General features: G+C 47.0%; 1 non-coding gene across 1 annotated transcript; it reads left to right on the forward strand.

The window, feature by feature from the left end:
- Positions 1–2,794: 2,794 nt before the first annotated feature.
- On the forward strand, positions 2,795–2,898 carry LOC124617269. The gene has a single exon (XR_006980022.1). It is a non-coding gene; the product is annotated as a U6 spliceosomal RNA (small nuclear RNA).
- Positions 2,899–12,628: the final 9,730 nt, after the last annotated feature.

The raw sequence follows: 12,628 nt of genomic DNA on the forward strand, positions 1-12,628 counted from the left end.
AGTATGGAGGCACTGTATGTTCACTTTTCAGCTGTATTTTGTTTAAAAAACAAGTGCTGGAGCCCCAGCAACTACTACTGTCTTTCTTCTTCTGGCGCTTCTGACTGCACATTGGGCAGAAGGTCTCTTTCTTTATTGTATATTTTATGATAATTACAAAAAGTGATACGCATATTGCAATTAATTATAATTTTTAAATGTTCCTCGCCATTACTTGTTTTCCAAATGTTTTTTCATCAGTTAAGTGGAGAGCTTGAATTAAATGAGACGCCTTAACACGGTGATGCCTTTGATCAGTCGTCATTGTAGCAGCGATAACTGCTTATCGTAATGTCAATCCAAGATCCTGCTCTAACACCTACAACGCCTCTCGGTGTTGAAAAAACAAAAATAGCTCCCAAATTAGCTCCCATGTCCTTAAAACATCAATTCACATAATGACTCAAGTCCCTCACAAGTAGTAATTACGAAAAATAAATAAAAAACAAATAGAGGGAAATATCTAGTATAGAAAGCAAAAGAAAAGAAAAGGAAAACTTAATTATAAATTTTAGAAACATGGGAAGGGGGAAAACAGTAGAAAATATTAAAATATTAGTTATTCCAATACGTAAGAAAATCAATATTATAGACATAGAACGTAGGTCTGGGACACCAAAGATAGTGTTTATTAAAGTATAAATAGCCATACGTTGTAATTACGATACTCCAATCTCTAGTCTGTTCTAGTTCTGAAGTTATTTAGGACGTACAGCTTTAGAGAACAACAATTGGGACTTTATTAAACGGGGATCAAGAATATATCGTGACGAGATTGTTTTTGAGGATTGTCAATTCAAGACTTTAATTTGGACATTTATCAGGTTAAATAAACGGGCTTTAATGTCAGTTCGTGTGAATATTTAAGCGCTTTACTGAATTGAGGTTTTTAACAGGATTCGGACTTTGAATTGTGATAGTGGGAAACTTCAACTTCACGCGACTAGTGATCATAGTTAACGACAGTTTGCGGATATTAAATAGAAATAACTTATTTACCGAAAGTAACAGGATATTATCTAACATCTCTGATGCTAGCGGAAATCCTACTTAGATATCTAATTAAAGAACTTCTTTGAATGACATCGTATGAGTGAACCTATTTATTAATAATTCTTGTCAATAAACTGACGTTGTTAATTTGAAACATAATACAAGGCTTGAACATTAATTTAACTTAGATTAATAAACGTTAAGGTTACGTGATCTATGCCAAGAACAAACTAGCGATTCGTAACTAAAACAATTGAACGAAAGGTTAAAGTATCGTCGTCTGTAAACATTGGTAGTAAAGCTACTAAAGATTTTTTCTCTCAGAGTTGGGTTGACTATACGTGTAGTGACCCACGTTTAACATTGGGTTTTAAAAGTAATGAAACTGATACTTAGCCGGGACAATATAAAATAAAAGTAAAACCCTTCAATGACAGTCAATGTGCAAAAAATAAAATCAAACTTTCACCAATTAGACGAAAAAGCGAAAACAGAAAAAAGGCTGCTACACTGCCTTCACTTTAATTTGCTTTACGAAGTCCGATTCTTTTTTAGAGGAACCATTTTTACTACAAGACCGATACTAGCACTGAAACTCTTTCTCTTTTCACGGTCACGCAAAACCTTAAAACGACTGAGCGATAACTGCTAGTGACGCCGATTTTGTAACAGCTCTCATTATCATCACCCGAGATCCTGCCGTCGCTTTAAATTTGCTTTACGACGTCCGATACTGTTTTGGAAGGATCTTTTTTTACTAAAAGGCCAATATTGGCATTGGCACTCTTACTTCTCTTTTCATGGTTACGCATCACTTCATTACGACGGACCGATAACTACTAGTTACGCCGATTTCATGACATGTCTCCCCATCAATATAATCGCACTCTCCCTATTTGTTTACTTTATCATTCACGATCAACAGTTAAAATCCCGTACCACGGCGAAAGAGAGATTATAAGGGCAAATGATGGAACCAACAGAAAGTAATTAAAACGGTGGGAAAACGTAAAATCTGGCACATGTTTTAGTAATACGTAAGTAAAAGACCATCAGATAACAACGTCCTCATAATTTCTAAATAAAATGGAAAATGTTTTGCCCCTACTGATATGAAAACCTATAGGCGCCCCTATTAGCGATCCGCGAGGGCCTCGCGCGGGTAGTACAAAGCCTCACTGGTGTAGCGGTTTTACGGGACGCAGCGTTAAGTTATACATTAAATTCGGGGAACAACGTCAGTTAACAGAATATCATCAGTTCCATATAACTTGAAATGCTTTGAGCAGCGCTCGCCGGTAAATCAGTCACGCATCAATATTATATTTAATTGGCGTTTCGAGTGACATGTCGTGGCAGTGATGGAAGCACATCATGATGTAGTTGATCAATTTACTACCAATGGAAATACTCAGTGCGAATTATTACTGTAAGTATGTGTGTGATTTGATACATATTTTAATTTGTTGCATATCATGTATCGAAGAATTGCTGAGTGAACCGTGTCTGAATGCCACAAAGAAAATAAAATGAAAAGTAACAAAACATACGCCTATTATAAATATAAAGCCTTTGACGGCACTCCTGCATAGTATGCAGTGATTCGTTGTTCAGACTCATTGCTAAAATTCTTTCTCGCAGTCTCTTTGTAGAATACCTTTTCGCCCTGCCACGCAATGTGCCCGCATCTATGTTTGATTGTCCGCCCCCGGTAGCTGAGTGTTTGTAGTTGGTTTAGCGTAGTGAGTAGCATTACTGATAAGTACTCGCTTCGGCGGTACATATACTGACATTGGAACGATACAGAGATTAGCATGGCCCCTGCGCAAGGATGACACACAGATTTTAGATTTGCTTGTTTTTTACGCTAGCAGTAGTTCTAAAATGATTGCAATCAACTGGACGCCACGTAGGCGACTTGCGCTTTCCTAACTAATAATCCAACTATTGGGAGTAGGACCTATAGTGCAACTTGGGAGTCCGAACCAGGTTGCGTTTCTGGCGAATCTCCACATGATGGAAAGATATTAAAAAATAATGTGGAAAAAGAAGGTTCCGGCCGGGATACGCTCCCAAAACTTTTCACTTTCCAGGCACGTAGTTTACCGCCTTTTTATTTTATTTTATTTTTTGATGAAAGACGCTGCAACCATTTTTTTATACCCGGAAAGTTTTGAGTGTTAGTAAAAGACACTACCCTTTTTTGTTTGTTTTTATGTTTTTTGTTCTTTTTTTGCTTGAGGAGAGGGGGAAGGGGGACTTGGCGACTGAGAGGGCAGGGGGTCGCCACTCGAGGCCTGGCACTGTGTCTTACTGCTCATGGGCCTGAAACAGGGATCGAAGGAGGAGATATAAAGGGTTGTTTTTCTCTTGTTTCTTATTTATTTATTTTTATTTTAATCACAAAGTAAATACCATACTAACCAGGTAAAGAAAACCCTGCAACAGCTGAGCGTGGAGATCATCCAGGCCGTCTTCTCGTGCGATGAGCAGTACTGTCCCCTCTGTACACGGGCTAGAATCGACCTTGAATTGTGGATCATCGTCATCTGTCTCTCCTCGCGCCGAGAACACCCCAGCTAGCCGGAGGGTAGATAAACAATAAACCCAGATAGCTGACAAAACAGGAACGATATTTCGCCCGGCACTGTAAGTCCCTGTGTCTGTCCAGCAGGAAGGACTAATAATTTAAAGCATGTTTGTCATCGACGCGGAAGAAACAGTACAGCGTCATTCCTTTATTCCTTAAATCCAATTGACTACGTTTGTCGCCGCGCGGGATTAACCGGACGGTCTGGGGCGCTGCAGTCATGGACTGTGCGGCTGGTCCCGGCGGAGGTTCGAGTCCTCCCTCGGGCATGGGTGTGTGTGTTTGTCCTTAAGCCCGTCCCACACGGAGCGAGGTTCGCCGCAAGTTTGCGAGATGGCGTGCATGCCTGCCGGCTTGCAGGGAAGGGAGCCGGCTGTCTTCCATGCCGAAGCTCTCCCACGGTGCAAGATCGGCTGCATGTTGTATCGAACGAAGATGGCTGCTTCAGGTACAGATGTTCAGAGCAAACTGGCGTTATTAGCTGTTTTGGTGCTAAACAATGCAGAAATGCATGCTAATGAGAGAAGAAGAAAGAAAGAATAGACGAAAATGTGGATTAAGAGGAGAATCGCTGGAAAAGGTGTGCTCTCCATGCTTCGTAAAGAGTTGAGGTTAATTCGCATAACACCTACTTTTGTTTGAAAAGTATCACCATTTCATTACTGTTTGATTTTATAAATATACCGATAATGACTGTTCTATACGACTTTATTTTATAGGATAGAAGATCGTACATCCTTTGCAAATTTTATACGAATGGATGTATTGGTATTTGCAACTCTTTCGAGTGCCTCTGCACGCAAGTGTTTATTATAATAGTTTGCGCTTTTCACTGTTCTTCCCTATAAGTACATATCAATGCTTCAATCGCTTCCTTGGACCACTGCGGTGCCATTATTTATTAATTATAAGAACTTCCTACCGCACCTCACAACAGCAGAAAAGCGACCATTAACAAAGGCTTCCCGCCGAAGCTTTCCGCGTCTGACGTCACAGACGACACGCCTCACGATTGGCCAACGCAGGTAGCACTCAGGGAACCTTGCAAGAAAAATAGCACCGGACCTATCCTGGAAATCTTACAAGGTTCCCAGGAAGGTAGCCCGCTAGCAGACGACGGAGCCCGCAAGGTAGCCGCAGCGCGAGCCAGCAAGGAAACTTACAGCGAATCTTGCTCCGTGTGAGACGGGCTTTAGGATAATTTAGGTTAAGTAGTGTGTAAGCTTAGGGACTGATGACCTTAGCAGTTGAGTCGCATAAGATTTCACACACATTTCAACATTTTTGAACTACGTTTGTCCTGACGGCTGGAAAATAGACGGCATTGAGGTGGAACAGAGCTTCAGAATCACTCGGCGCTGGCGCCCGCCGTATGAGTAAGGCTAGTGAGTAGTCAATACGCAGCCGCTGTACCAAATGTCAACCGATGTACGTCAGAATCAGTTACTGCTCAAAGTGGACACAAAGGCGTGTCGACCAGATGAATGGAGTCCAATCGTTGGCGATTAGCGAATTTGTCATTCAATACCACGTTCCACGAAGTCCACACATTCGTGGGCGTGAAGGGATAGATGGATCGCACGTCACACTCTCTTCCATCGTACGGCAGGGTTGCGTCGTTCAACCTAATCAAATGGTTGAAATGGCTCTGAGCACTATGGGACTTAACATCTATGGTCATCAGTCCCCTAGAACTTAGAACTACTTAAACCTAACAAACCTAAGGACATCACACAACACCCAGTCATCACAAGGCAGAGAAAATCCCTGACCCCGCCGGGAATCGAACCCGGGAACCCGGGCGTAGGAAGCGTGAACGCTACCGCACGACCACGAGCTGCGGACTCAACCTAGTCGGCGTGTTGGTGTCTTTGTAATTGGCGGTAATAGTCCGTCCTGTGCGAACGTGTGGAACGCAGTTCATCCAGCAAATAACTATAGTCCACGAGGAACGCCCTGATGTGACTAAACAAAGCTCACGGCCCCGATGGAATCCCTGTCAGATTCTATGGTGCATTTGCGGCTGAGTTAGCCCCTCTTCTAACTACAATCTATCGCAGATTCCTCGAACAAAAAAACCGTGCCCATTCCTTGGAAGAAGGCACAGGTCACATCCTTCTACAAGAAGGGTAGTAGAAGTGATCGCACAAAACTACCGTCCTATACCATTGACATCGATTTGTTTTAGAATCTTAGAACATGTTTTGAGCTCAAACATAATGAGGTATCTTAAACAGAATTACCTCCTCAGTGTCCGCCCCCGGTAGCTGAGTGGTCAGCGCAACCGAGTGTCAATCCCAAGGGCCCGGGTTCGATTCCCGGCTGCGTCGGAGATTTTCTCCACTCAGGGACTGGGCGTTGTGTTGTCCCTATAATCATTATTTCATCCCCATCGACACGCAAGTCGCCGAAGTGGCATCAACTCGAAAGACTTGCACCAGGCGACCAGTCTGCCCGACGGGAGGCCCTAGTCACACGGCATTTCCATTACCTCCTCAGTGACCCCTCCCAACGAGCATGGATTTTGAAAACATCGATCATTTGAAACCCAACTCGCACTTTTCTCACACGAGATACTAAAAGCTTTGGATCAAAGCAACCAGGCATATGCAGTGTTTCTTGATTTCCGAAAAGCATTTGGCTCAATACCGTACCTACGTTTAATGTCAAAAGTACGATAATATGGGGTATCAAGTGAAATTTGTGACTGGATTATTTTGGGGACGCTTGTTGTTCATGTTGTATAGTAATGACCAATATTAAAAGTAAAATAAGGCTTTTTGCAGATGATGCAGTTATCTATAATCAACTATTATTTGAGAGAAACTGCATAAATATTCAGTCATTTCTTGATAAGATTTCAACGTGGTGCAGAGACTGGCGAACCTGCTCTAAATGTTCAGAAATGTAAAATCTTGCGCTTCACAAAATGAAAAAAACGTAGTATCCTATGACTGTAACATCAGTGAGGCACTGTTTACAAATACCTGGGTGTAAGACTTTGTAGGGATATGAAATGGAATGATCGCATAGGTTCAGTCGTGGGTAAAGCAAGTGGTAGACTTCGGTTTGTTGGTAGAATACTTGGAAGTGCAATGAGTCTACAAAAGAGATTGCTCACAAATCGCCTGTGTGACTGATTCTAGAATATTACACTGGTGTGTGGGACTCGTACCAAATAGGACTAACAAGATATATATAACGTATACAGAGACGGGCAGCACGAATGGTCACAGGTTTGTTTAATCCGTGGGAGAGTGTCGCAAAGATACTGAAGGAACTGAACAGGAAGACTTTTTGACAGGCGTAGACTATCTCGAGAGAGTCTGTTAACAAAGTTTTAAGAACCGGCTTTAATTGATTACTCTAAGGATATACTACAGCCCGCTAAGTCTCGCTCACATAGAGATAGTGAGGATAAGATTAGAATAATTACTGCACGCACAGAGGCGTTCTAACAGTCATTCTACCCGCGCTCGAAACGTGAATAGAACAGGGAGAAACCCTGATAACTGGTGCAATGGGACGTACCCTCTGCCATGCACTTCACTGTTGTTTGCAGAGTAAAATGTAGATGTAGAATGGCGGGGAAACGTGCCCGGCGGGAACAGGAGGGTGCAGTGGTTGTGGTGCCACTTCGTCAGTTACAGTGCCTGTCGAGATGATGTGCACAGAACACCATAGTCGGCGTTCCAAGAAACAGTGCCCACTCTCTGTTCCTGACAATGGCCGGACCTACACCACCTTCATGTGAGGGCAATGTCAAGGTGTCGTAACGAATTTTGAAAACAAGTTCAACATACACAAAATATCCAAATGCGGCATGTAGCCTCGTAGCAATCGCAATAGGCATCGGTAACACATGGTCGAAATGATTTAATTTTAGAGCTAAGTAGACACTGAGATGCTGTGCACGTTTGAAAATGTCCATCGTGCATCGCGTGTGGAGTCACACCAGTGCACGCATTTGTTGTAACAGTCGATGATATGTGACAACTGCAGTACGCTGAATATGGCCATGAAAGAATACCCCTGAACATTTGAGCACAGGTACTTCAGTGATGGGCACTGTCGTTCCCCGGGCCAGCCCCTTGCCCACGATCATGTACTCCATCTTCCGCAGATTGATGATACTGCCTACCACAGTATCGTACTGTTGAAGCCACCGTAGCGACGTCTGTATGCCATCCCCTGACCTGGCCAGGAATACGACATCGTCGGCATATTTGTAACATCGGAAAGACTATGCAGGGCTGGCTGGAGACGTCTGTATGCCATCCCCTGACCTGGCCAGGAATACGACATCGTCGGCATATTTGTAACATCGGAAAGACTATGCAGGGCTGGCTGGAGACGTCTGTATGCCATCCCCTGACCTGGCCAGGAATACGACATCGTCGGCGTATTTGTAACATCGGAAAGACTATGCAGGGCTGGCTGGAGACGTCTGTATGCCATCCCCTGACCTGGCCAGGAATACGACATCGTCGGCGTATTTGTAACATCGGAAAGACTATGCAGGGCTGGCTGGAGACGTCTGTATGCCATCCCCTGACCTGGCCAGGAATACGACATCGTCGGCGTATTTGTAACATCGGAACGACTATGCAGGGCTGGCTGGAGACGTCTGTATGCCATCCCCTGACCTGGCCAGGAATACGACATCGTCGGCGTATTTGTAACATCGGAACGACTATGCAGGGCTGGCTGGAGACGTCTGTATGCCATCCCCTGACCTGGCCAGGAATACGACATCGTCGGCGTATTTGTAACATTGGAAAGACTATGCAGGGCTGGCTGGAGACGTCTGTATGCCATCCCCTGACCTGGCCAGGAATACGACATCGTCGGCGTATTTGTAACATCGGAAAGACTATGCAGGGCTGGCTGGAGACGTCTGTATGCCATCCCCTGACCTGGCCAGGAATACGACATCGTCGGCGTATTTGTAACATCGGAACGACTATGCGGGGCTGGCTGGAGACGTCTGTATGCCATCCCCTGACCTGGCCAGGAATACGACATCGTCGGCGTATTTGTAACATCGGAACGACTATGCAGGGCTGGCTGGAGACGTCTGTATGCCATCCCCTGACCTGGCCAGGAATACGACATCGTCGGCGTATTTGTAACATCGGAACGACTATGCAGGGCTGGCTGGAGACGTCTGTATGCCATCCCCTGACCTGGCCAGGAATACGACATCGTCGGCATATTTGTAACATCGGAAAGACTATGCAGGGCTGGCTGGAGACGTCTGTATGCCATCCCCTGACCTGGCCAGGAATACGACATCGTCGGCATATTTGTAACATCGGAAAGACTATGCAGGGCTGGCTGTAGACGTCTGTATGCCATCCCCTGACCTGGCCAGGAATACGACATCGTCGGCGTATTTGTAACATCGGAACGACTATGCAGGGCTGGCTGGAGACGTCTGTATGCCATCCCCTGACCTGGCCAGGAATACGACATCGTCGGCGTATTTGTAACATCGGAACGACTATGCAGGGCTGGCTGGAGACGTCTGTATGCCATCCCCTGACCTGGCCAGGAATACGACATCGTCGGCATATTTGTAACATCGGAAAGACTATGCAGGGCTGGCTGGAGACGTCTGTATGCCATCCCCTGACCTGGCCAGGAATACGACATCGTCGGCATATTTGTAACATCGGAAAGACTATGCAGGGCTGGCTGGAGACGTCTGTATGCCATCCCCTGACCTGGCCAGGAATACGACATCGTCGGCGTATTTGTAACATCGGAACGACTATGCAGGGCTGGCTGGAGACGTCTGTATGCCATCCCCTGACCTGGCCAGGAATACGACATCGTCGGCATATTTGTAACATCGGAAAGACTATGCAGGGCTGGCTGGAGACGTCTGTATGCCATCCCCTGACCTGGCCAGGAATACGACATCGTCGACATATTTGTAACATCGGAAAGACTATGCAGGGCTGGCTGGAGACGTCTGTATGCCAACCCCTGATCTGGCCAGGAATACGACATCGTCGGCGTATTTGTAACATCGGAACGACTATGCAGGGCTGGCTGGAGACGTCTGTATGCCATCCCCTGACCTGGCCAGGAATACGACATCGTCGGCATATTTGTAACATCGGAAAGACTATGCAGGGCTGGCTGGAGACGTCTGTATGCCATCCCCTGACCTGGCCAGGAATACGACATCGTCGGCGTATTTGTAACATCGGAACGACTATGCAGGGCTGGCTGGAGACGTCTGTATGCCATCCCCTGACCTGGCCAGGAATACGACATCGTCGGCGTATTTGTAACATCGGAACGACTATGCAGGGCTGGCTGGAGACGTCTGTATGCCATCCCCTGACCTGGCCAGGAATACGACATCGTCGGCATATTTGTAACATCGGAAAGACTATGCAGGGCTGGCTGGAGACGTCTGTATGCCATCCCCTGACCTGGCCAGGAATACGACATCGTCGGCATATTTGTAACATCGGAAAGACTATGCAGGGCTGGCTGGAGACGTCTGTATGCCATCCCCTGACCTGGCCAGGAATACGACATCGTCGGCGTATTTGTAACATCGGAACGACTATGCAGGGCTGGCTGGAGACGTCTGTATGCCATCCCCTGACCTGGCCAGGAATACGACATCGTCGGCATATTTGTAACATCGGAAAGACTATGCAGGGCTGGCTGGAGACGTCTGTATGCCATCCCCTGACCTGGCCAGGAATACGACATCGTCGGCATATTTGTAACATCGGAAAGACTATGCAGGGCTGGCTGGAGACGTCTGTATGCCATCCCCTGACCTGGCCAGGAATACGACATCGTCGGCGTATTTGTAACATCGGAACGACTATGCAGGGCTGGCTGGAGACGTCTGTATGCCATCCCCTGACCTGGCCAGGAATACGACATCGTCGGCGTATTTGTAACATCGGAACGACTATGCAGGGCTGGCTTGAGACGTCTGTATGCCATCCCCTGACCTGGCCAGGAATACGACATCGTCGGCATATTTGTAACATCGGAAAGACTATGCAGGGCTGGCTGGAGACGTCTGTATGCCATCCCCTGACCTGGCCAGGAATACGACATCGTCGGCATATTTGTAACATCGGAAAGACTATGCAGGGCTGGCTGGAGACGTCTGTATGCCATCCCCTGACCTGGCCAGGAATACGACATCGTCGGCATATTTGTAACATCGGAAAGACTATGCAGGGCTGGCTGGAGACGTCTGTATGCCATCCCCTGACCTGGCCAGGAATACGACATCGTCGGCATATTTGTAACATCGGAAAGACTATGCAGGGCTGGCTGGAGACGTCTGTATGCCATCCCCTGACCTGGCCAGGAATACGACATCGTCGGCATATTTGTAACATCGGAACGACTATGCAGGGCTGGCTGGAGACGTCTGTATGCCATCCCCTGACCTGGCCAGGAATACGACATCGTCGGCATATTTGTAACATCGGAAAGACTATGCAGGGCTGGCTGGAGACGTCTGTATGCCATCCCCTGACCTGGCCAGGAATACGACATCGTCGGCATATTTGTAACATCGGAAAGACTATGCAGGGCTGGCTGGAGACGTCTGTATGCCATCCCCTGACCTGGCCAGGAATACGACATCGTCGGCATATTTGTAACATCGGAAAGACTATGCAGGGCTGGCTGGAGACGTCTGTATGCCATCCCCTGACCTGGCCAGGAATACGACATCGTCGGCATATTTGTAACATCGGAAAGACTATGCAGGGCTGGCTGGAGACGTCTGTATGCCATCCCCTGACCTGGCCAGGAATACGACATCGTCGGCGTATTTGTAACATCGGAACGACTATGCAGGGCTGGCTGGAGACGTCTGTATGCCATCCCCTGACCTGGCCAGGAATACGACATCGTCGGCATATTTGTAACATCGGAAAGACTATGCAGGGCTGGCTGGAGACGTCTGTATGCCATCCCCTGACCTGGCCAGGAATACGACATTGTCGGCATATTTGTAACATCGGAAAGACTATGCAGGGCTGGCTGGAGACGTCTGTATGCCATCCCCTGACCTGGCCAGGAATACGACATCGTCGGCGTATTTGTAACATCGGAACGACTATGCAGGGCTGGCTGGAGACGTCTGTATGCCATCCCCTGACCTGGCCAGGAATACGACATCGTCGGCGTATTTGTAACATCGGAACGACTATGCAGGGCTGGCTGGAGACGTCTGTATGCCATCCCCTGACCTGGCCAGGAATACGACATCGTCGGCATATTTGTAACATCGGAAAGACTATGCAGGGCTGGCTGGAGACGTCTGTATGCCATCCCCTGACCTGGCCAGGAATACGACATCGTCGGCATATTTGTAACATCGGAAAGACTATGCAGGGCTGGCTGGAGACGTCTGTATGCCATCCCCTGACCTGGCCAGGAATACGACATCGTCGGCGTATTTGTAACATCAGAACGACTATGCAGGGCTGGCTGGAGACGTCTGTATGCCATCCCCTGACCTGGCCAGGAATACGACATCGTCGGCATATTTGTAACATCGGAAAGACTATGCAGGGCTGGCTGGAGACGTCTGTATGCCATCCCCTGACCTGGCCAGGAATACGACATCGTCGGCATATTTGTAACATCGGAAAGACTATGCAGGGCTGGCTGGAGACGTCTGTATGCCATCCCCTGACCTGGCCAGGAATACGACATCGTCGGCGTATTTGTAACATCGGAACGACTATGCAGGGCTGGCTGGAGACGTCTGTATGCCATCCCCTGACCTGGCCAGGAATACGACATCGTCGGCATATTTGTAACATCGGAACGACTATGCAGGGCTGGCTGGAGACGTCTGTATGCCATCCCCTGACCTGGCCAGGAATACGACATCGTCGGCATATTTGTAACATCGGAAAGACAATGCAGGGCTGGCTGGAGACGTCTGTATGCCATCCCCTGACCTGGCCAGGAATACGACATCGTCGGCATATTTGTAACATC

The sequence above is a fragment of the Schistocerca americana genome, chromosome 5 (genome assembly GCF_021461395.2).
Source record: "Schistocerca americana isolate TAMUIC-IGC-003095 chromosome 5, iqSchAmer2.1, whole genome shotgun sequence".
Taxonomy (NCBI): domain Eukaryota; kingdom Metazoa; phylum Arthropoda; class Insecta; order Orthoptera; family Acrididae; genus Schistocerca; species Schistocerca americana.